The sequence below is a fragment of the Papio anubis genome, chromosome 10, assembly GCF_008728515.1.
Source record: "Papio anubis isolate 15944 chromosome 10, Panubis1.0, whole genome shotgun sequence".
NCBI lineage: Eukaryota > Metazoa > Chordata > Mammalia > Primates > Cercopithecidae > Papio > Papio anubis.
In genome coordinates this window covers 30,200,212-30,223,838 of record NC_044985.1, presented here as the reverse complement: position 1 = coordinate 30,223,838, position 23,627 = coordinate 30,200,212, and the positions used below count along the sequence as shown (strand labels likewise).

General features: G+C 34.4%; 1 long non-coding RNA gene across 1 annotated transcript in view; it reads left to right on the top strand.

Moving 5' to 3' along the window:
- Positions 1-13,110, top strand: part of LOC103876222 — a 39,737-nt gene extending 26,627 nt beyond the window's left edge. The window contains exons 2-4 of the long non-coding RNA XR_004176505.1: positions 5,640-5,699; positions 7,416-7,533; positions 12,683-13,110. This is a non-coding gene — a long non-coding RNA (uncharacterized LOC103876222). The remainder of the gene's footprint in view (positions 1-5,639; positions 5,700-7,415; positions 7,534-12,682) is intronic.
- The last annotated feature ends 10,517 nt before the right edge of the window (positions 13,111-23,627 follow it).

Below are 23,627 nucleotides of genomic sequence, written 5' to 3'. Positions count from 1 at the left end.
AAAATGAATGGAGAGACATTATTCCCACGTTAGTACTTCAGTTACTGACAATTTAATTATGTAAAGTTAAAATCATAACAATTATGTGAAGAAATTTAGAATGTTTGTTAAAATAATTGCTGCAGTGTAAAAAACATGAATGGCAGCATTACAACTAACACTATGTCAAAATGTAACCAGAGGTGGCTCTTGGGAGGTAATGTTCTGAAAGGAAAACCTACGAAGGATGCTGTGAAATGTATTCTCTAATGATCTGGAAGTTGACTCAGATAATGTCTCTGATTTAGTGAGGTACTCCATGGGGTTGCTTCAGGTAGATGTAGAACTGAGGAAGGGGGAATCTTTATCCTCATTGTCATGTCAAAATGATCTGAATATTGCTGATGGCAGAAAAATTTCATGATCTTTAAATTGCCATGATATTAAAGATAAAAAATCTCAGTGATAAATGGAACAGAATATGAATCTAAGGCCAAACATATAAATAAGAATTCCTGATAGTGCATGGATTTTTGGGAAAAGAAAGTTCTCACTTTCACTAAGTATTCCTGTGCATTTCTTTTGGATGTAGATTTTACGGTAGACTGAACCCATAAGGTCTGTTCGATTTTGTAGATACTACATGAGGACATGCTACATGGCAAACTCCTGGAAGACATGGATGATTCATCATTATTTGCCATCACACATACAGTTGGCATTCACAACATGCTTGTTTAAAACAAGTAAATGAGTGTATGGACTAAAAGAACAAATGAATACTGTTAGCTAAGGCCAGACCTAGAGTGTGGAGTTGTTCTGAGGTTTCTCTATTGGTCTAATACCTTCTGGAAGTTCCTGACCAAATCATCTGATCAGTATATTAAAAACTAAGCGATTTGCATGAGGCATTGTGCAATTATATAACTTTCCTTTGCAATAACTGAATACTGCCGTGAGGTAGTCATTGGGTCAGCCTTAGTTAAAGTTATAAAGAAGAAATCAAGGTTTACTTTTGTACTTCCTGTACTGCATCCTATTGCTCTGCTTCCCACGTTTTGAATTTTGGTGTCCAGTCTCCTCATGCTGCCTCCCTCCCATCCAAACTTGCTCTGAAGAAAGAATCTGGAAATTTCATTTACATAAAGGTGTAAATGACCGATATGACTAAAGTTCTGCCCTTCATGCAGCCATTTTTTACATTAACAGATAAAAATGCCATCTACTCCTTTCTGGTTTGTCTTTTGCCAGAAAAATAAGATCTTATGTAAAAATATAGATATCTATGCCTCAGAAGTGAAGATCTGCTGGGGTTCAGAGATTCCACCGATGTAACTGACCTTTTGTCTGACCGCTCTGGGTTTGGACCTGGTCTTAGATCTTATATCTCTCTCAGGTGCAGTGGGGAGATTAACTCTGCCCCATGCTACTTTGGTCATGCACTCCATCCTCTTTGGACTTTCTCAAGTTTTGTCACTCCAAAAAAGCATGACAATTTCCCTGATTTTATTTTCACTTCCATGAGATTTCATGAGGGCTGGTACTCCACATTTTATTATCAATATTAATGTTATCTAAAAATGAATTTTTATGTGAGTATAAAGCAGACCTAAGGTGAAGGCTTACTATGAGTTTCTAGACTTTGTTGGTATAAAATTTGCTATTTTGAAGGAAGTATCTGAGATGTACAGGTGTAAGAACCTTTTGAAATCATAGAACTTTTGGAGTGATCTTAGAAATTATCTTGTCATTATTATTATTATTTATTCTAAAGATGATCAGCACTATAAATCAACAAAACATTGAAGCACAAGGACTGTATCAGATACTAAGTGTAAGAACAGAAATGCTGAGTGATTCTTCTGGCTATGCTTAAATATGTTATGGTGGAGGAGTTACAACTTTTATGAAATAACTAGTGAAAATAACTCCATCCTATTTATAAATGTTGGCTGAATTAATGACTTTTTTCCTATTTTTTGCTTTCCTCTTAAATATAAAACATACTGAGAAACACATAGAAGACAATCATTATTAAGAGTTTTATCAAGCCCAATATATATTTTCCAGATTTTATAATCAAAGGTGAAATATACCTGTAATCCTTCAATAGAATTACATTGTTAGATTCACAGACTGTCATGTGTTAACATGATCAATGTGCTTGTATTGCTACAGTTTTTCTTTTCTTTCATTGATTCTGTAAGTATAGAGATTATAGAATAGTATTTGTTCTGTCATGCTAGTGCATTTATCTTATAAAATACATAAATTTAAAGAGAAGACTTTATGCATCATCCAGAAAACAAAGATGCCAAGACAAATATAACTCAGCTGGCTCCTGCTGAGCTTGGACTTCCTGTTTTGTTCCGTGTACATCAAAGACAATCCATATCACTACTGTTTTCTAGGTGATTAGTGAGTTTTCCACAACAATGTTCTTTTCCTTCATTGAGGTACTATCTCAAATATTTCTCCTTCAGAAATGTCTGTGATATAAATATATATAAATACCAAATATAGTGTATATATATTACATATATATAGTTGCTTAATATCTTGATATTTGTTAATGCAAATTGTGATGCAATTAGCACTTTCTGGACACTAAAAGACAATCTAATTCTAAAAAAAAAAAAAAAAAGAAAGAAAGAAAGAAAAGAGAAGAAAAAGAGAAAGAAAGAATTGATTGAGTCGTCCTCTTTAGTTTGTATGACAACATTCCATGAGTCTCTGGTCCCCAACCAAGGTAAACTGAAATAAGGATTAACTGACTATTGCAAAGGCTAATTTACAGAAACCGCATGAGTAGTTCCTGAGCACAGCCCAGATAACAAAAATATTATCCACATTGTTTACAGTGGAGTTAGTCAGTTTATTAGTTGGAGTGTTTCATTATGTATAAAAGATGCCAATGATAGTCTCCTAGTCAAAATAAACAGGCATAAAGTGTTCCGCATATACAATTTGTGGGGAATAGTTACTTTGCTATTTATTTAATAATTGACCATAAATGGAGTCAAAGTGCAAAGGGAAAAACTAAAAAAGCAGCCCACTAAGGGCTTTTTGAAAGATTGATAAATAATGTGGAATCTCAATTAGGCTGTAGAAGGAATGCAGATATTAAAAATTTGGTCAAGAATCTAATTAGCTGGAGGTAATTAAACAGTCTCACACGGGGTCATTAATCTTTTCCATAGACCTTTGATGTTTTGCACACTGTCTTCTAGTCATTAATAAAATTCATAACACTCCACTTTGTGCTGTTTTATCATCATGTTTTTTCTCTGCAAGAGCATAGAGCAAGTGTCATTGTATCACAAGGGCCTTACTTTAGTTAATTTCTTTTCCTTCCCCCCATGCTTGTTAGGATTAACCATTTAACGATCCAAATGAAAAGCAAAAGAGACATTTAAATTTGTCCTTAACTTTAGTAAATAATACAATTTTACAACTTTGTCACCCTTTTTTTAAAAAATGAGGTCTGTACTGTTACCATGAAAATGTTTCTGGAAATGGTAAATAACAGTGGAACTACATTTAGTTATCTGAAGATTTACACAGTGACATATTAAAGTTGTAATTTCTCAAAGAGAAGAATAATTATTTAATTTAGGAAAAGAGGCGAAATGGAAATTATTGAACACAAACTGTACATTGAGCAACAAAGGAGCAGAATGCCATTGAAACCGTGCATTATTTTGATAAGTTTCAAAGTAATGCCATACTCAGAACTGGCTGGGTTATAAAAGGCAAAGAAAATGCAAAGACTGCATTTAGAAAATATGATTTCTGTGATTGAGAGAAAGTATTTTATTCATTTTCATAAATGCAATGTTTGTGTATGTATTATTTTATTTTAGCCTTTTAACCAAATACATTTCTGAAAAAAATGAAACCTGTTGTTTCACAGAATTGATTGTATTTGTAATAGAGACTGCTACTCCAAAAGCCATTCTACCTGTCCCCTGGTAGACTATATTGAATTAGCAGAGATTGCTAAAAAAGATCCAGTAGTTCTGAACATTTGACTTCAGGAATAATGCTCTCACAATGATGGCATAAGAAAATATATAGGAAATGGGTTATTCATCTGAAAACACCTGAAAGACTTCAAAAGCATTCATTAAAGAAATACACAGAAAAGACTTCTGCAGAATATAAAACACAGAGAATGTTATTTCATATTGATTGTTTGTTTCTGAAAGAATTGTTAAACCAAGCAAAAAAGTAAACTCATAAGCACATTTAATTAAATGAATCTTACTGAAAAAAAATCACTTGCTTTTTGAATTTTTTGGGACTGTTAGATATTATCATCTTAGGTTCTGATATGGTATTTTATGTGGGTAAAATCACAGCATATTTTTTTTCACTTCATTTTATCTTCCAAATAATTAGCATTACTCTTTTAAAATAAATAATAACATTTTTCCCCTTAAAATAACCCCAAATATTTGCATGAAGCCAAATTCTGTTTGTTAAAATACTGTTCTAACAAACTGTCACATTTTAATATCTATAAACATCTTTATTTATTTAAAGAGTAAGATAAATAAATTCAGAAGAGAAAAATATGTCATTAATGTCATGAAAAGAAAGATCATATTAAAGAAAAATGTCTTTGACTGTTCACTAATAGTGCATTATATGAGATTGAGATGGAATCCATTAGGCATAATATGAAGAGAGGAAACATATCAACTTCACGTACAAAAAGGAGTCTCTCAGACAATCTATGTGGATTCCCTAATCAAAAATAGAAACACCCACTCACATTGATTAAAATTTAATAGTGATTTAACTAATCAGGATGTTTATTCTAAGCAATTACATAGTAAGGCTAATTGTTAAATTTGTACAGCTTTGTTACTCTCGATCCTCCAGTGACATAAATTTAAAACCGGTTGAAGTTAATGACTAAGGGAATGTAAACAAAATAGTTAAGTATTTTAAAATATTAAAAGGCTTAATAACATGCTGCAGTAACACAAAAAAAGGTTTATTTCACACTGTGAAAATTGGACTTCCTGTGATGGATTTTGTACTTTCTGTTTTTAGAGCTATAAATTGTCTTAGGAAGGTCCTGAATTGGAGATCTATTTTTAAAGATATAAAGTAAGTTTAAACAAAAGAAAAAGTATAAATGGAATTAGTAACATTGTATTTGAGTAAAATTTTAAATGAAGTAGTTTGCATTTTATGCTTATATATCCTTGTGCTTATGCGTTTGTGTGAGTTTTAGGCATGTCGTTTTTAATTGGGTATTTTTCACCCCGCAGATACTGTCTATTTTAGAAAAAAAATGAACAATGGACCAGATATTAATGTAATTTATCATTATATGGCATATAAAAACACATCTTAAAAAGCAGTTTTAAAACATAGTGATTTAACTGTGAATAAAAAGACTAGGCATTTAATAATAAATAGCATCAAAGTTTTATTTCCATGAGAAAATAGTTAAACTCCATAAATATTAAAGCATTAGAAGTTTTTTATTTTAATATTTAGGTGGTTTATATGCTATGCTTATGTTAGCTAACTGGATATTAATGTATGCTTTAAATAGTCTACTAAAAAATCTAGAAATATATAAAAATTATCAGAAGAATAAATATTTACTCAGCTAAATTTATCTTTATCTCTTTCGGTTCCAGAGTTTGAATCTATTTCTTTACATGAAGAGGACCGAGGGATGAAAAAGTGAGTTCAATTGCGTAAGTATTTGTGATTCAATACCTCCTCCCAATTTCCTGGTTAACTGTAAGGTCATTCCCCAAACAGCAGGGCATAGGGGAAATATACAATTTTGGAATCATTATATCATTTCCTGTCCTATTTCCTGTCAACTGTTTCTGTCAGAAATGGCTAATCATGACCTATTTTCACCAAGCAAGGAAAGAAGCTAAAGTCAGAATCATGCCGTTGAATTAGATCTTTTTCCTAAATGTAGTTATAAAATCTGGACTAAAGAGGGCAGGAGATACTCTATAAAAAAACTACAGAAGCCTAAGAAGAAATCTCTACGAGAAAATCCTCCCCACATTTGAGCATATGATAAAGTGATTTATTTTCAATAAAATCTGCATAAATGCTTTAGTTACTTTGATGCAGTGATTAATGGGAGTTTCAATGATATTTGTAGGCGTGAGATTCCCTCTACACTCAATGTTCAGCCTACTTCATTGCGTTTGTATCGGCTATGAATGTTTCTTAAGCATTCTTCTGAATTTCCAGCAGTTTCCTTCTCAATACAGGAGCAAGGAAGTTAATAGTGGCCTGTCACTACAAAACATGTCATTCATTTAGTGTAAAATACGAGGTCTTTCTAATCTTTACTCCACCCTCAAACTTATTTTTAAAAACACTTGACAACATATGTCATAAATGGATCTGTCTCTAAATTAATGTGGATTTCTAGGTATATACCAGCTGAAGGGACGTTTAATCTCTTCTCAATGAAAGTCCATGACCTCCTTTTCCCTTTTTTGAAAACTTTTATAAATATATAGAGCAAAACTGAGAATCTGAAACCAGACTGCTTGCTGAGAAATAAATGAATGATCATGATCATCATGTGGAGGCAGACATTCAAGGAAAATTGCTTAATAGAGACCAGGCACTGCAACTTCTTCCTTCTTTACTTTCCAGTGGCACAATTTTGTTTTAGTCTATAGATTTATAGTTAATCTGACATCTTCATAAGAATTTGTAGATACGAGGTACTTAAGTAGAAAGAAGAAATAGTTTTGAAAAGAATTATATATTTCATGTAGATATTATGTTTTAATTAAATTAAAATACCATATGTTATTTTTTCTTTGCATGTATTTAGTCAAGTTTTTACAATTATTGTGATATCTTAATTATCCTAATTTAGTTTACTATGATGTAAATTTTAACTTCTAACTGAGAAGGAGGTTATATGAAATCATTATTATACTTATTATAATGGATCTGTATGTTATTTCATTGACTGACTAAATTTAAACTTGAGCAGGCAAAAATAAATGTCAAAGTGCTTAACCTTTATTAATAAGATGAAATTTCAGGTAGCTGAAGATAGTCTATATAAAGAGTTTAACACTGAGTATAAATGTCTGGAAAATTTGAATTGCTTTTATTTGGGCAGGTTTTATAATTTCTCACCTCTCAGCTCATCAGAAGTAAATATTGGCCCTGCACCCTTGGATCCTTCTAAGCAGTGGACGCTTCTGTCAGGTTGAGACTAAGGTAAACAGTGGCTGGTTTTCAGAGGCTAACCTTCAGCTGTTAGATGAATGAGAGACATTGTCACCCACAAAATCACAACTACATGGGCTCTAGGCTATTTTCATCAATGGCTGTAAATGATTCTTTTTCTTAAATTGAAGTCAAAGAATCTAAGGCACCTCCCTAATGTCTGTCATTTGTTTTATTTTTCTGTCTTACAGAGATCAAACTTTTGGTTATTTGGAGAACTGGAGGAAAAGAGGCCCTTTCTGTTATAATGGAAAATAACTTACTGGTAACAGCAATAATCTCAACAGTTTTATTACTTCATGTACATAGGTAAATATCACTTTGCTTTCCTGTATAATACATTTCAAATTTCCAACAGTGAAAAGGATTTTTAATGAAAAGTTTTTTCCCACCTGTCTTTGGACTAAATGTGAAGCCCATGAAATTTCCAAAATTAGGAATTCTGAACATTTTATATAGTTAAATGTAAACATTCCATGACCTTTGTTGATCATAAAGTCTTAGGAATCTATGACTCTTGGATTCTTGATAGCATCTGGGTTGTTCTGGGTTTGCTGATGTTCAAGCTGTCTCTGAATTACATGGTGTGCTGAGAATGATGCCGTCCTGGATTTGAACTTGGAAAATTAGTAGCAAACTTAACTGGTATCCTCATATCTAGATGAAGGCTCTGCAATAGTTACAGTGATTGCTTTAAGGCTACATAAGGTACTTCATTATATGCAGTGGCCCTGTGAAATTTACAGGATTTTTTCACTTGCTGAAAGATATCATGTTGAAGTTTAATTCCCTTTAGGCCAGTAAATATTTATTGAGGGCCCACTCAGAATATTTGAAGATGGTAAACCAATCTGTCAGAATATGTAAACATATATTCCTGTAACTGACTTTTTTTCTGAAATACATCAATATAATCCCAGTTACAACTGTTTTATAAGACAGAGGGAGAAGAGAGAAGGGAATGATATGGAAAACTGCCATTTAAAAACTTTTTTAATGTCAGAAATTTAGATGATACTCTTAGAATTGCTGTCATGATAGTCTAAGGTTTATGGTGAGCAGAGACACTATTGGAAATTGTCCACAGAAATTTATTAATAATGCTATTTAAAAATTAGACTTGTTTTGCTCTTGAATAAAAAAATACTGACCTATACAACAAGCCTGGGCAACATAGTGTGACTTCCATCTAAAAAAAAAGAAATTAAAAATAATCAAAAAATATATGTATACACATACATGCACACACACACACACACACACACACACACACACACACACATATATATGAACCTAAATTTAAACACATGGTTTACTGGGTGTGGAGAAAATAGTAATGTTGTTTTGTTTTGAGGATTTTATTTTGTTTTGAAATTACTGGGATTTGTTACATTTCATTTGCAGATACAGTAAAAATATATGATTCCTGTCAAGTTGATCCTTGAATAGGTGGGACTATAAAGAAGCGATACTGATTTTTTAAAGACACACAAACTGCACAAAGCTGAGACAGGATTGACCTTCAATATAGTTATTTCAAGTATAGTGAGTACAATCATGGGTTACAAAAAATACAACTTCATTTGGAAATATCTTGTGACCTTGTTTATAACCTTTTCTCTTGCTCTTTCCCTCGGTCATACAATTGTGTTGTCTCCAGTGTTTACTCAGTCTTTCAAAGTGAAAAAATCACAGGTTTTAACCTCTTGGTGTCTCAGTGTCTTTATCTGAAAAAAAAAAATACCCATTATGATAATCACTTAGACTGCAGTTTCTGGCATTAATTCTGTCTCAGGTATAAGTCAATTCCTTAAGAAGGTACTGACATATTTGATCAATAGCAAAATGATTGGAAAGAAATGAGATGCATAAACTCATAACCTCACTTTTTAAGAAGGCAACATACATGTGGATGTGTAAAATCTGAATTATTATTTAAAATCAGACTCAAAGATTCAGAGCCATACCTCTAAGGTCTCTAATTTCCTTTGTTTTGAATGTTGGCGTTCCCCTCAAAATCATATGTTAGAACCTAATACCCAATGTGATGTGGGATTTGGGGAGGTGATTTGGCCTTCAGGAATTGGATCAGAGCCCTTACAAAAGAAGCATGAGGGAGCTTTTTTGTTCCTTCTCTCACCTGAGTTTGCAGCCAAAAGGCACCATTCATGAAGCAGAGGGCAGGCACTTATCAGACACCAAATTTGCTAGTGCCTTAATCTTGGATTTCCTAGCCTCCAGAACTATAAGAATCAAATGTCTGTTGTTTATAAATTATCCAGTATAAAGTACGTTTTATAGCTGACTGAACTGACTAAGGCATCCTGACTGTACACAAGTTGGGACAAGTAAACTCCAACACAAGGTTGCATTCAGCACTCGGGGCATGGTCTTTTGCTCTTTCCTTGGGCAGTCAAGATATACCATTAATATACAGCAAAGAAGAGGAACTGGTGTCAACTCAGGAGAAAAACCAATAAAATTATTTCTAATTAGGAAGCAGAAAGTTGTGCATATACGTGATTTTACAATTTAAAATGTAACTCATATCTTTAAATTTTCCAATACCCGTGTATTTTTCTATGGAGAAAATACTTAAACAAAAATTATAGTGCTTTATTTTCATTCTATATATTTTTTTTTAACCAAAAAAGTGGTCAGTTCATTCCCCAATTGAATAAACTGATAAAATTACATTTAAAGCATTATTAGGAAAAGGTGACTGCTCATGTGACTAAACCACACCATTACCAAACATGAGAAAGTAATTGAATAAAAATAATAGCTTTTGAAATTTGTTGAAGCAACTTCCATCAAAAATACTTGCCATGGGGAACGGTGGCAAATTACCTTCTCATTTTCTTTTGTTTTTATAGGTTTTTGGCCCAGTTCTAAGTGAATGCAATATATTTCAGAACATCCTTTCCTTTTAGACTTTTCTATTTTGTCTTCCCCTCTTCATCTTTCTCTTGGTGGCTTTTGAATTTCTCCCGGACTTCGTTCCTTTTCTGAACTTTTACCCACCATTTACACTTCAACTCTCTAAGAAGATTCCTTAACTTTATAATTGGCATATGGATACAAGAAATGTTGGTTTTAAGGATTTGTTCTAAATTGTTTTAACCTTACCTCAACCTTATCCTCTTCAAGATATTGTACTAGAAATATGTCTGGTTAGCCAATAAAACTAGAATGTAGCTGTTTGCAGCATTTTTATTTATCATAGAACTTTGAGGGAAGAATTATATATATTGGAGATATCTTTAGCACTTGAGTAAAACATGAATTCAGACTTTGATGAGAGCTTTCTGGGTTTTAGTAGATTTGTGTCTACAGTGTGATCTGGTTTTACTTCATTTTTTGACAATTGTTAAAATAAATGTTAAGTGAAGTCCTTTTAAAGAACAGTTGGATTTAAAGCAATTCACTGTAATGGCATTTTAAATGGTGGCACAAATATAATAGAAAAACTTACATTTTTGCCATAATTCCTAATGAAAAATTAGTTTATAAACTCTCTTTTGCAGGCATGGATTCATGCTCAACAAATCGATTTTCTGCTCCTCTTTTATTATCAAGTAGCAGATTCAATAAGTAAAAATATTCTGTAAATTTAAGATCATTTCCTATTATACATGAACATAGTTTTAAAGTACCTTGTTTCAGCAGGGCATAGTGGCTCACACCTGTAATTCTAGCACTTTGGGAGGCTGAGGTTAGCAGATCACGAGGTCAGGAGGACGAGACCAGCCTGGACAACATGGTGAAATTCCGTCTCTATTAAAAATACAAAAAAAAATTTAGATGGGCATGGTGGTGGACACCTGTAATCCCAGCTACTTGGAGGCTGAGGCAGGAAAATTGCTTGAACCCAGGAGTCGGAGGTTGCCATTAGCCAAGATTGCGCCACTGGCCACTGCACCCTAGTCTGGGCAACAAGAGCAAGCCTCCAAAAAAAAAAAAAAAGAACAAAAAACAAACCTTGTTTCTCTACACATTTTAATCAGAATGCTCAAGACGGTGTCATATTTGTCAGTAGTAGAAGGATCGGACCAGGAAAAAGTGAAAAAAATATATATATATGTATACACACACACACATACATATGTATGTACATATATACACAAACTAAGAAAAAAAATCCAGTAAGATTACATCTCTATCTCTACATACCATGCTCTAGAACAAATGGACTTCGTAGATGGGGAGCCCACATAAGATATACTTTGCAAGATTGTAAATTTAGCATTAAAAAACAAGCATCCTTTGCCCTCAAATTCCATCTTATGCTTGAGGGTTGGTAATTTGGATGACTGGATATTCATTTGGTCTAAAAGAGCCAACTTGAAGGTAAAGAGTTTACTTTAAATCAGCATGCTTAACCAGTTCTGAGGCAGGTGTAGAAACATCAGCAATGTTGTGAAACTTTAATTTGAAAGGTTTACTCATCCTGAACATGGAACTTTTAAATGCTATTTTCTTTGTTAGTCCTTAAAATATTAGAATCAAGTCAGTCCTTAGTTCATTTTACGTACATTTCTCCCTCTTCTCATACAAGTATGTTGTGCTTTGAGAAGTCCTCTTAAGCTGCAATTACGTTGGGATATTTTCTTTTTAATTCAAGAAATAGATGCAGAAAATCAGACTTGGATTCCTGGCTCCATACCAACAACTCACAGTTCTCTTCAGCTCTTTTCTGTTCTGCTTCTGTAACTGGATAGACGATGGTTACTTTTAATGGCTGCTTTGGGGCTTGAGGGGGGTGGTGTGGAATTTTATACATACACACTCACAGGAAAAGATAGCTATTATGGACAGGAGATTGTTGAAAGCTTTACTGACTTTCATGCTGTGAAAAGAAGACACCGAGATACCTTATGGTTTTGATGCCTGAGGGCCACTAACCAAAAAGGGAAGAAGAAAAACACATTTACATGTTGTGGCTCTGATTCAAAATTCTTTTCCTTTTTTCCATCTATGGGTGCCCAAATGGGGGCAAAAAGCCAGCACCTCAATTTTTTGTTGTTGTTGAAAGGGTAAAAAATGTCTCAACTTTCGTCACATATTCCCAGCAAAGTGAAAACTAAGTAAATTGAGCTTCAAGTCACTAATGTTTTCTTCCTGTTACAACCGTAGCCTCATGGTGAACTTTAGAAAAAGATTCGATTTTTTCATAATAATTTTCCCTTGACATAAGTGCTTGATAATTAAACAAAATTCTTCCCCTTGAGTCAGATTTTTTTCTTCAGAGGGATAAGTCAGATTGGTTTGAAATCTGATCCAAAGTTCAATCAAATGTTATCTCTTCTTTTAAAAAAATGGTATCCAAGTCAGTCATTATATGTATTGCTTACATTTAGGAGAAACTATGAGCTCATGTTATGACCAATGCTATCATCCTGTGAAATCTCAAGTGTGCCTTGGGTTTTTTTCTTTCTTTCTTTCTTTTTTTTTTTAGTTTTAAGAAAGTGAAAACAGTTATCTCAATGCACCTCATGAAACATGTTTTCCACATCACTGTTAAAAATCTGGGATGAAATGGCACTGGGACAAGTCAGAATAGCTACTAATGGACAATTGCCAAATATCAAATCAAGTCATACAAAATATGTAAGTAAAGTCTGTACATTCTAACTTGGATTTGTAAGAATAATTTATCTTTTAGATGGGAAAAAGCAAACACGCACACCACACACACAAGTCTCGTGGGATAGATTTAGATTTTAAGTGTTGTTGGGATTTAAATACAATGGCAACAATTATAAGGTAGAGAAAAGCATTTAATTATTTCCATAACTTGTTGGGGTACAGGTGGTGTTTGGTTACATGAGTAAGTTCTTTAGTGGTGATTTGTGAGATTTTGGTGCACCCATAACCTGAGCAGTATACACTGTACCATGTTTGTAGTCTTTTATCCATTGTTCCCTCCCACTCTTCCCCCCAAGTCCCCCAATTCCATTGTATCATTCTTATGCCTTTGGATCCTCATAGCTTAGCTCCCACATATCGGTAAGAACATATGATGTTTGTTTGTTTGTTTGTTTGTTTTGAGACGGAGTCTTGCTCTGTCGCCCAGGCTGGGGTGCAGTGGCAGGATCTCAGCTCACTGCAAGCTCCACCTCCCGGGTTTACGCCATTCTCCTGCCTCAGCCTCCCGAGTAGCTGGGACTACAGTTGCCCGCCATCTCGCCGGGCTAGTTTTTTGTATTTTTTTAGTAGAGACGGGGTTTCACCGTGTTAGCCAGGATGGTCTCGATCTCCTGACCTCGTGATCCACCCGTCTCGGCCTCCCAAAGTGCTGGGATTACAGGCTTGAGCCACCGCGCCCGGCCAAGAACATATGATGTTTGGGTTTCCATTCCTGAGTTACCTCACTTAGAATAATAGTCTCCAATTTCATCCAGGTCACTGCAAATTAACATTTTAATTCACTCCTTTTTATGGCTGTGTAGTATTCCATCATATATATAATATAATAATTATATAATAATTTTAAAATAATAATATATAATAATTATTATTTATATATCAGTATTTATATATTATTATTTATTATTAATCATTTTATTATTATTTATATTAATTATTCTAATTTATATATTGTTTATATATTATTATTTAAGTATAATTAGAATTATATAATAATAATTATATTATATATAATATATATATCACAGTTTCTTTATCCACTTATTGATTGATGGGCATTTGGGTTGGTTCCACGATTTTGCTGTTGTGAATTGTGCCACTATAAACAAGTGTGTGCAAATATCTTTTCCGAATAATGACTTCTTTTCCTCTGGGTAGATACCCAGTAGTGGGATTGCTGGATCAAATGGTAGTTCTATTTTTAATTCTTTAAGGAATCTCCACACTGTTTTCCATAGCAGTTGTACTAGTTTGCATTCCCACCAGCAGTGTAGAAGTATTCCCTGTTCACCACATCCATGCCAACATCTACCATTTTTTGATTATGGCCATTCTTGCAGGAGTAAGGTGGTATGGCATTGTGGTTTTGATTTGCATTTCCCTGATCATTAGTGATGCTGAGCATTTTTTTCATGTATTTGTTGGCTATTTGTATGTCTTCTTTAGAGATCGTCTATTCATGTCCTTAGCCCACTTTTTGATGGGAGTGTTTGTTTTTTCCTTACTGATTTGTTTGAGTCTGTTGTAGATTCTGGATATTAGTCCTTTGTGAGATGTATAGACTGTGAAGATTATCTTCCACCCTGTAGGTTGTCTGTTTACTCTGCTGACTGTTCCTTTTGCCATGCAAAAGCTCTTTAGTTTAATTAGGTCGCAGCTATTTATCTTTGTGTTTATTGCATTTGCTTTGGGGCTCTTCATCATGAAATCTTTGCCTAAGCCAATGTCTAGATGGGCTTTTCCAATGTTATCTTCTAGAATTTTTATAGTTTCAGGTATTAAGTCCTTAATCCATCTTGAGTTGATTTTTATGTAAGGTGAGAGATGAGGATACAGTTTCGTTCTGCTACATGTGGCTAGCCAATTATCCCAGAATGATTTGTTGAAAAGGGTGTCCTTTCCCCACTTTATATTTTTTGTTTGCTTTGTCAAAGATCAGTTGGCTATAAGTATTTGGGTTTATTTCTGAGTTCTCTATTCTGTTCCATTGGTCTATGTGCCTATTTCTATACCAGTATCATGCTGTTTTGGTTACTATGCCCTTAAAGTATAGCTTGAAATCAGGTTGTGTGATGCCTCCAGATATGTTCTTTTTGCTTAGTCTTGCTTTGACTATACGGGCTCTTTTTTGGTTCCATATGAATTAAATTTTTTTTTTTTTCTAATTCTGTGAAGAATGATGGTGGTATTTTGATGGGGATTGCATTGAATTTGCAGATTGCTTTTGGCAGTATGGTCATTTTCACAATATTGATTCTACCTATCCATGAGTATGGGATGTGTTTCCTTTTGTTTGTGTCATCTATGATTTCTTTCAGCAATGTTTTGTTGTTTTCCCTGTAGAGGTCTTTCAACTCCTTGGTTAGGTATATTCTTAAGTATTTTACTTTTTTTTTGCAGCTATTGTAAAAGGAATTGAATTCTTGATTTGATTCTCTGCTTGGTCGCTGTTGGTGCATAGAAGAGCTACTAGTTTGTGTACATTAATATTGCATCTTGAAACTTTGATGAACTCTTGTATCAGTTCTGGGAGCTTCCTAGAGGAGTCCTTAGGGTTTTCAAGGTATATGATCAAATCATCATCAAACAGTGACAGTTTGACTTCCTCTTTACCAATTTGCATGCCCTTTATTTACTTCTCTTGTCTGATTGCTCTGGCTAGGACTTCCAGTACTATGTTGAAGAGGAGTGGCGAAGGTGGGCATTGTTGTCTTGTTCCAGTTCTCAGAGGTAATGCTTTCAACTTTTCTCCATTCAGTATTCTGTTGGCTGTGGGTTTGTCATAGATGGCTTTTATTATGTTAAACTGTGTCCCTTAAATTTTGATTTTCCTGAGAGTTTTAATCATGAAGCAAAGCTGGATTTTGTCAAATGCTTTTTCTGCATCTATTGAGATGATCATGTGACTTTTGTTTTTAATTTTATTTATGTGGTGTACCACATTTATTGACTTGCATGTGTTAAACCTTCCCTACATCCCTGGTATGAAACTCACTTGATCATGGTGGATTATCTTTTTGATTATTGTTGGATTATGTTAGCTAATATTTTGTTAAGGATTTTAGCATCAATAGTCATCAAGGATATTGGTCTGTAGTTATCTTTTTTGATTACATCCTTTCCTGGTTTTGGTTTCAAGATGATTCTGGCTTCATAAAATGAATTAGGGGGGATCCTTCTTTATCCATCTCATAGAATAATTTTGAAAATATTGGTACCAATTCTTCTTTGAATGTCTAGTAGAATTCTGCTGTGAATCTCTCTGGTCCTGGACTTTTTCTGTTGGAAATTTTTAAATTACCATTTCAGTGGTCTGTTCAGGGTATCTAATTCTTCCTGATTTAAGCTAGGAGGCTTGTATTTTTCTTGGAATTTATCCATCTCCTCTAGATTTTCTAGTTTATGTGCATAAAGGTGTTCATAGTAGCCACGAGTGATCTTTTGTATTTCAGTTGTGTCAGTTGTAATATCTTCTGTTTCATTTCTAGTGAGGTTATTTGGATTTTCTCTCTTCTTTTCTTGGTTTATCTTGCTAATGGTCTATCAATTTTATTTATGTTTTTAAAGAACCAGCTTTTGGTTTTATTTATCTTTTGTATTTTTCAATTTCATTTAGTTCTGCTTTGATCTTGGTAATTTCCTTTATTCTCCTAAGTCTGGATTTGGTTTGTTCTTGTTTCTCTAGTTCCTTGAGGTGTGACCTCAGAATGTCAGTTTGTGCACTTTCAGTCTTTTTGATGTCAGTGTTTAGGGCTATGAACTTTCCTCTTAGCCTTTGCTATATCCCAGAAGTTTTGATAGGTTTTGTCATTATTGCCATTCAGTTTGAAGAATTTTCTAATTTCTATCTTGATTTTGTTTTTGGCCCAATGCTCATTCAGGAGCAGGTTATTTAATTTCCATGTATTTGCATGATTCTGAAGGTTCCTTTAAGAGTTGATTTCCAATTTTATTCCATTGTGGTCTGAGAGAGTACTTGATATAATTTCAATTTTCTTATATTTGTTGAGGCTCATTTTATGGTCTATCATATGGCCTATCTTGGAGAAAGTTCCATGCACTGTTGAATAGAATGTTTATTCTGCTGTTGTTGGATGAAATGTTCTGTATATACCTGTTAAGTCCATTTGTTCCAACGTATAGTTTAAATCCATTGTTTGTTGACTTTCTGTCTTGATGGCCTGTCTAGTGTTGTCAGTGTTGTATTGAAGTCCCCCACTATTATTGGATTGCTGTCTATTTCATTTCTTAGGTCTATTAGTAATTGTTTTACAAATTCAGGACCTCCAATGTTAGGTGCATATAGGTTTAGGATTGTGATATTTTCATGTTGGACAAGACCTTTTATCATTATATAATGTTCCTCTTTGTCGCTTTTAACTGCTAAGGCCTTAAAAATTGTTTTGTCTTATATAAGAATAGCTACCCCTGCTAGCTTTTGGTATTTATTTGCATGAGATGCCTTTTTCCATCCCTTTACTTTAAACTTATGTGAGTCCTTATGTGTTAGATGAGTCTCCTGAAGGCAGCAGATAATTGGTTGGTGAGTTCTTATCCATTCTATAGTTCTGTATCCTTTAAGTGGAGCATTCAGGCCATTTACATTCAATGTTAGTATTGAAATGTGAGGTATGGTTGCATTCATCATGCTTTTTGTGGCCTGTGTACTTTGGTTTTCTGTTTTTTGTTTTTGCTTTTTAACAAATATTTTTGTTTTATGGGTCCTGTGTGATTTATTCTTTAAAGATGTACTGTTTTGATTTGTTTCCAGGATTTGTTTCAATATTTAGAGCTCCTTTTAGCAGTTCTTGTAGTGGTGGCTCAGTAATGGTGAATTCCCTCAGCATTTGTTTGTCTAAGAATGACTGTATTTTTCCTTCACATATGATACTTGGTTTCACTGGATACAAAATTCTTGGCTGATAACTATTTTGTTTGAAGAGGCTGAATATAGGGACCCATTCCCTTCTAGCCTGTAGGGTTTCTGCGGAGACATCTGCTGTTAATCTGATAGGTTTTCCTTTATAGGTGAGTTGGTGCTTCTGTCTCACAGTTCTTAACGTTCTTTTCTTCATCTTAAGTTTGGATAACCTGATGACAATGTGCCTAGGTGAAGATTTTTTTGCAATGAATTTTCCAGGTGTTGTTTGTGCTTCTTGTATTGGATGTCAAAGTCTCTAGCAAGGCCAGGGAAGTTTTCCTCAGTTATTCCCCTGAAAATGTTTTCCAAGCTTTTAGAATTCTCTTCTTCCTCAGGAACACCAATTATTCTTAAGTTTAGTCATTAAACATAATCCCAGACTTCTTGGAGACTTTGTTCATATTTTCTTGTTTTTTTTTTCTTTGTCTGTATTGGATTGGGTTAATTCAAAGACCTTACCTTTGAGCTCTGAATTCCTTTCTTCTACTTGTTCAGTTCTATTTCTGGGACTCTCCAGGGCATTTCACATTTCTAAAAGTGTATTCAAAGTTTCCTGAATTTTTTATGTTTTTTTTTTCTTTAAGTTATCTGTTTCCTTGAATATTTCTCCTTTCACTTCTTGCATCATTTTTTGGATTTCCTTACATTTGGCTTTGCCTTTCTCTGGTCCCTCTTTGATCAGCTTAATAACTAACCTCCTGAATTCTTTTTCAAGTAAATCAGAGATTTCTTCTTGGTTAGGATCCATTGCTGGTGAACTAGTATGATTCTTTGGGGATGCTGAAGAGCCTTATTTTGTCATATTATCAGGGTTGGTTTTCTGGTTCCTTCTGATTTGGGCAAGCTCTGTCAGAGGGAAGGTCTAGTGCTGAAGGCTGTTGTTCAGATTCTTTTGTCCTACAGGGTGTTCCCTTGATGTAGTATTCTCCCCCTTTCTCTACGAATGTGGCTTCCTGTTAGCTGAACTGCAGTGATTGTTTTCTCTCTTCTAGGCCTAGCCACCCAGCGAGTCTACCCACCTCTGGGCTGGTAGTGGGGGTTGCCTGCACAGAGTCCTGTGATATGAACCATCTATGCATCTCTCAGCTGTGGATATCCGTGCCTGTTTTGGTGGAGGTGGTGGCGGGTGCAATGGACTCCGTGAGCATTTTTAGCTTTGGTGGTTTAATGCTCTATTTTTGTGCTGGTTGGCCTCCTGCCATGAGGTGGTGCTTTCCAGAAAGCATCAACTGTAGTAATATGTAGAGGGACCAGTGGTGGGTAAGCCCTAGAACTCCCAGGATTATATGCTCTTTGTCTTCTGCTACCAGGGTGGATAGGGAAGAATCATCAGGTGGGGGTGGGGTCAGGTGTATCTGGGCTAAGATTGTCTTTAGGAAGGTCTTGCAGCTGCTGTTGGTGATGGGGGTGAGATTCCCAGGTCACTAGAGTAGTGTATCTAGGAGAATTATGTCTGCCTCTGCTGAGTCATGCAGGTTGTCAGGGAAGTAGAGGAAAGCCAGCAGTCACAGGCCTCACCCAGCCCCATGAAAACCAAAGGGCTGGTCTCACTCCCACCATGCCCCACCAACAGTTCCGAGTCTGTTTTTAGGTAGAGAGCATAATGGGCTTTAAAAACTGTCCCAGGCTATCCACCTCCCAGCTGCGAGGGAAAAGGGCTTGGTTCTTTCCCTGCCTGTGGAGTCTGTGCACTAGATTTATACCCTCCCCTGAGTTCTGGCCAAGAGGCAACTCATCCCATTCAAATTGCTAAAAATTTCAGCTAGAGATTTCCTTCTCCCAGTGAAGTTTTACCACCTGCCCTTCTGGTCACCCACCTGATGGATCCCTGTGGTGCCAAGCAGGAATGACCTGCTAGGGGACACAGAGAGTTCCCAGGGCCTCTCTGCTGCTTCCTCTACCCCTGCAATTTGCTGGGCTCTCTAAATTGGTCAGTTCCAGGTAAGGTCGGAAACTTCTCTCACAAACAGACCTTCAACTTCTCCAGTGTGGGTGTGTGTTTGGGAGAGGAGGGTCTCTCTTTCCCACTTCTGCAATTGGGGCACTCACAGTATTTGGGATGTCTCCCAGATCCTGCAGAAACAGTCTTCTTCTCTCAGAGGGTCTGTGGATCCTCTTGGGATTGCTGGTTTGTTCTTGCATTAGATCTGGAGCTAACATTCACAATGCTTCTGCAAGTTGCTTGGTCCAGAGCTGCAATCTAGTCCTGCCTCCCATCCACCATGATGATCCTCTTCTCAAGGTAGAGAAATTATCACAAATTCTTATTAAGTAGCAAGTTATCCTTGGTTAAAATTTGGGAAATACACATTCATGTTGCTTTTAAAGTTACATCTATCACTGAGTCCATACAATCAAAATTTTCCTGATATTCAAAAATATATATTTGAAGAATATTTTAACATTTCCTCCTATGGAACTTTACAGTTCCATATATATGATTGTATGACCCATGGCTGATATTTATTATGGACCCGTTTATGCATTATTCTGCCATTTAACTGAAAAAGACATAAATTTATTTCACAAAAAATTACAATCATGATGTCCAAAATGAAAGCCAAAAAAAAGCAACAGCACTACCAACAAAATCCAAAATTTCTAGGTTATTTTGCTCTTTCTTGGTCTGTGTGTGTGTGTGTGTGTGTGTGTGTGTGTGTACGTGTCTGTGTGTGTTTTAAACTTTTGTCCATAGCTCTGTTTCTTTTGGACTGAGAAACATGTTATTATGTGTTTATCCCGCCACTGAAAAATGATAAGTCTCTAATTTCTCTCAAGTTATTGCTCCTCTAACCACGTATTCAGTTTTCTAAAAGAAAGCAAACACCTGATTACTGAAATATATTAACTATATAATAGCATACTTTTTAAAGCAGGTTTTGTATGTTGTCTTGTTTTATCCTCGTTTGATTACAGAGATATGTGGAAAATGCTATGCTCAGTTTGAAAGAAAGAAACTGAAGCACATAAGAAGGAGTGAGTTTACTAAAATCACAGAACTAATTGATAATTAATTCTTATTTTCATTCCATATAAAGTAAAATATTAAGGAGAGTAATTGCCCTGGTTATTTCAACCCTATTTCAAGGTGGGTTCTATCTTTATTTTACAGTTGAGGAAACTGAAGTCTAGAATTAATTAACTTACCCAATTTTATGCAACTGGTAAGTAATAATCTGATGTTCTAATCTTACTAGGGTGGGCTTTAAAGGTCAGTCTTTTCAAATTGTATAGCATCTTAGATTGGTCTAGTTTTGTATTCTGAATGATAGTTCACAAGTCATACCTTCCCTTATACCATTTTTTGGTGGAGATTATGACTGCCAGTTAATTGAACAAAATTTACTTCACTTGTACTAAGTATTTGTAGAAAAATAGCAACTGTGTAATTCTTTTGTAGATGGTTAAAATACACTGTTATTTTTCTGTTCTACTAATTGTCAAGTCGAAAAAAATCTGAGTGATCTTGGTAAGAATATTGTGTCTGTTCATAATACATGTTTACTATTGCCAAAAGAAGGAATACAACTAATCAGAATAAAATTTCAAACTAAGTTAACAGTTTTTATCTTATTAAATATAAACTATGTGTGCCTAATATTCACATAAAATGGACACGAAAACATAATAATACAATAGCACTCTTTTAACAACTAACCTGCTCAGGAAATTACATATTACACATATTATTGATATTTCTGGGTTTCTTGCTGAAATTTATTCTCCATCTTCTTTCTGCAAACGTAAGCCCCATTCTTGCGCCTACTGTTAATACTTCTAAAAATATATGGCTATATACTTCAAAATATATGTATGTATCAATACATAATATTTAGTTTTATATTGTATATTTCAAATATAAAATCACACTTTTGAGGCATAAACACATAAGTCTGAGGATGAACCAGGACAACATATAAAATCTCTGCTCCTGCCCATCATCTGAGTAACCATCTAGTAACAAGTAACAGCAGCAGAGCACTAGAAGAGGGGCAAGCAAGAGGAGAGAAACTACATCTGTGACAAAGGCATGTATCTAAGTTTGAAAGCTGAGGATGGGACAAGAAAAAGGAGAAAATCCTTTTGACTCTGCAGCCCCTACTCTAAGCTTAGGCAATAGAATTTTACTACTTCAAAAACTTTAAGACTGTTGTTTCTTGAACATACTCTCAGCAAAACATACCAACAAACCAGCCAGTACCTCATACTAACAGCCTGACAAATTGATTATTTTCAGGCATGTTACTCTTTCTCTTGGTCACTACTGCTTTATATATTGTGACCAACATTTAATCAAAATTATAAGAAAAAAATAAAAACAAATACCCATAATAAAGAAAGAAAGTTATGAAAAATACAGACACATATATAAAATCTAAATTTTTAAAGGTTGGATTAAATTTTAAAATAACTCTAATTAATATGTTAAAAGATTTAATAGAAAAGATATACAACATGAAGGAAAAATAGGGCATTTCAGCAGAGATGAAAACTAGAACGAAGATTTAAATTAAAATAATAGAAAGGAAAAGTTAATAGCAGTGAAAAATTTACTTAAAGGGCCAACCCACAAAACAACCAAGGAAAGGTAAACAAAATTGAAAATTTGCCAATAAAATTACCTAAATATAATCACAAAAGAGAAAAAGAAGAAAACAAAGTATGCAAAACCTATAATGAAATAAAAACAGAAAGCATCTACAGCTGTAATACAACACCAAATATTCTAACGTACATGTAAAAAGAATATGGCAGAAGAAAAGTTTGAGAGAGAACAGCTAAGTAATTTCCAACAATAATAAAAGATATGAAAAAACACAGAGCCAAGAAGATTGGGTGTCTTTTAGGAAAGCACACACAAGCGTGTGCATGTACAAATAGATACAAACACACACTCCTAGATATCATATTCACATTCCTAAAAATAAAACAGAAAATAAAGGGAACATCTTGTAAGAAGCCAGAAAGAAAGAGAAATGATATACATATGAAGAAGTATAAGAAATACTGCTGACTTCTCCTGAGAAAGTACGCAAACCTGAAGACAATGGTTTTCTTTACAGTACCAAAATTTAAAAATAAAGCCAATTCAAAATCCCCTACTTAGTAAAAATATTATCCAAAATAAAGGCCAAATATCAAGTAGTATGTACATGTTATTTTGTTTTACATTTCTTATGTTACTTATATATGGGGACTAAGTGCTATGTTTTTGAGGATTCTCTGTTGATGTACATAACTAGTTCATCTATTTTATTGATTGTGGGGTATTTTATTGTATCTGTAACATCAATTTAAAAATCCATTTCTTGCTGATGGATTTTTCTCTGTGGTATAAGATTTGGTGTGTAATTTTCAGTTAAAGAGTATGTATTATAAATTTTTATTTTAATAGACATTAACATATAGCTTAGCAAAGTGTTTAAAAAATTTACACTCAGCTGGGCATGGTTGCTCAAGCCTGTAATCCCAGCACCCTGGGATCACACCCTGAGACCATCATGGCTAATACAGTGAAACACTGTCTGTACTAAAAACACACAAAAAAAGGTGTGGTTGCACACACCTGTAGTCCCAGCTGCTTGGGAGTCTGTGGCAGGAGAATCACTTGAACCTGGGAGGTGGAAGGTGCAGTAAACCAAGATTGTACCACTGCACTCCAGCCTACGTGATAGAGTGAGACTCCATCTCAAAAAAAAAAAAAAAAAAAAAAAAAAAAAAAACAAGAAAAAGAAAATTATACTCCTACTAGGAGTATATAACAATGTTAGTTATAGTTATCCTGTATTCTTCCTATAATATCAAAATTTTTAACTTTTTGACAAACTTATTG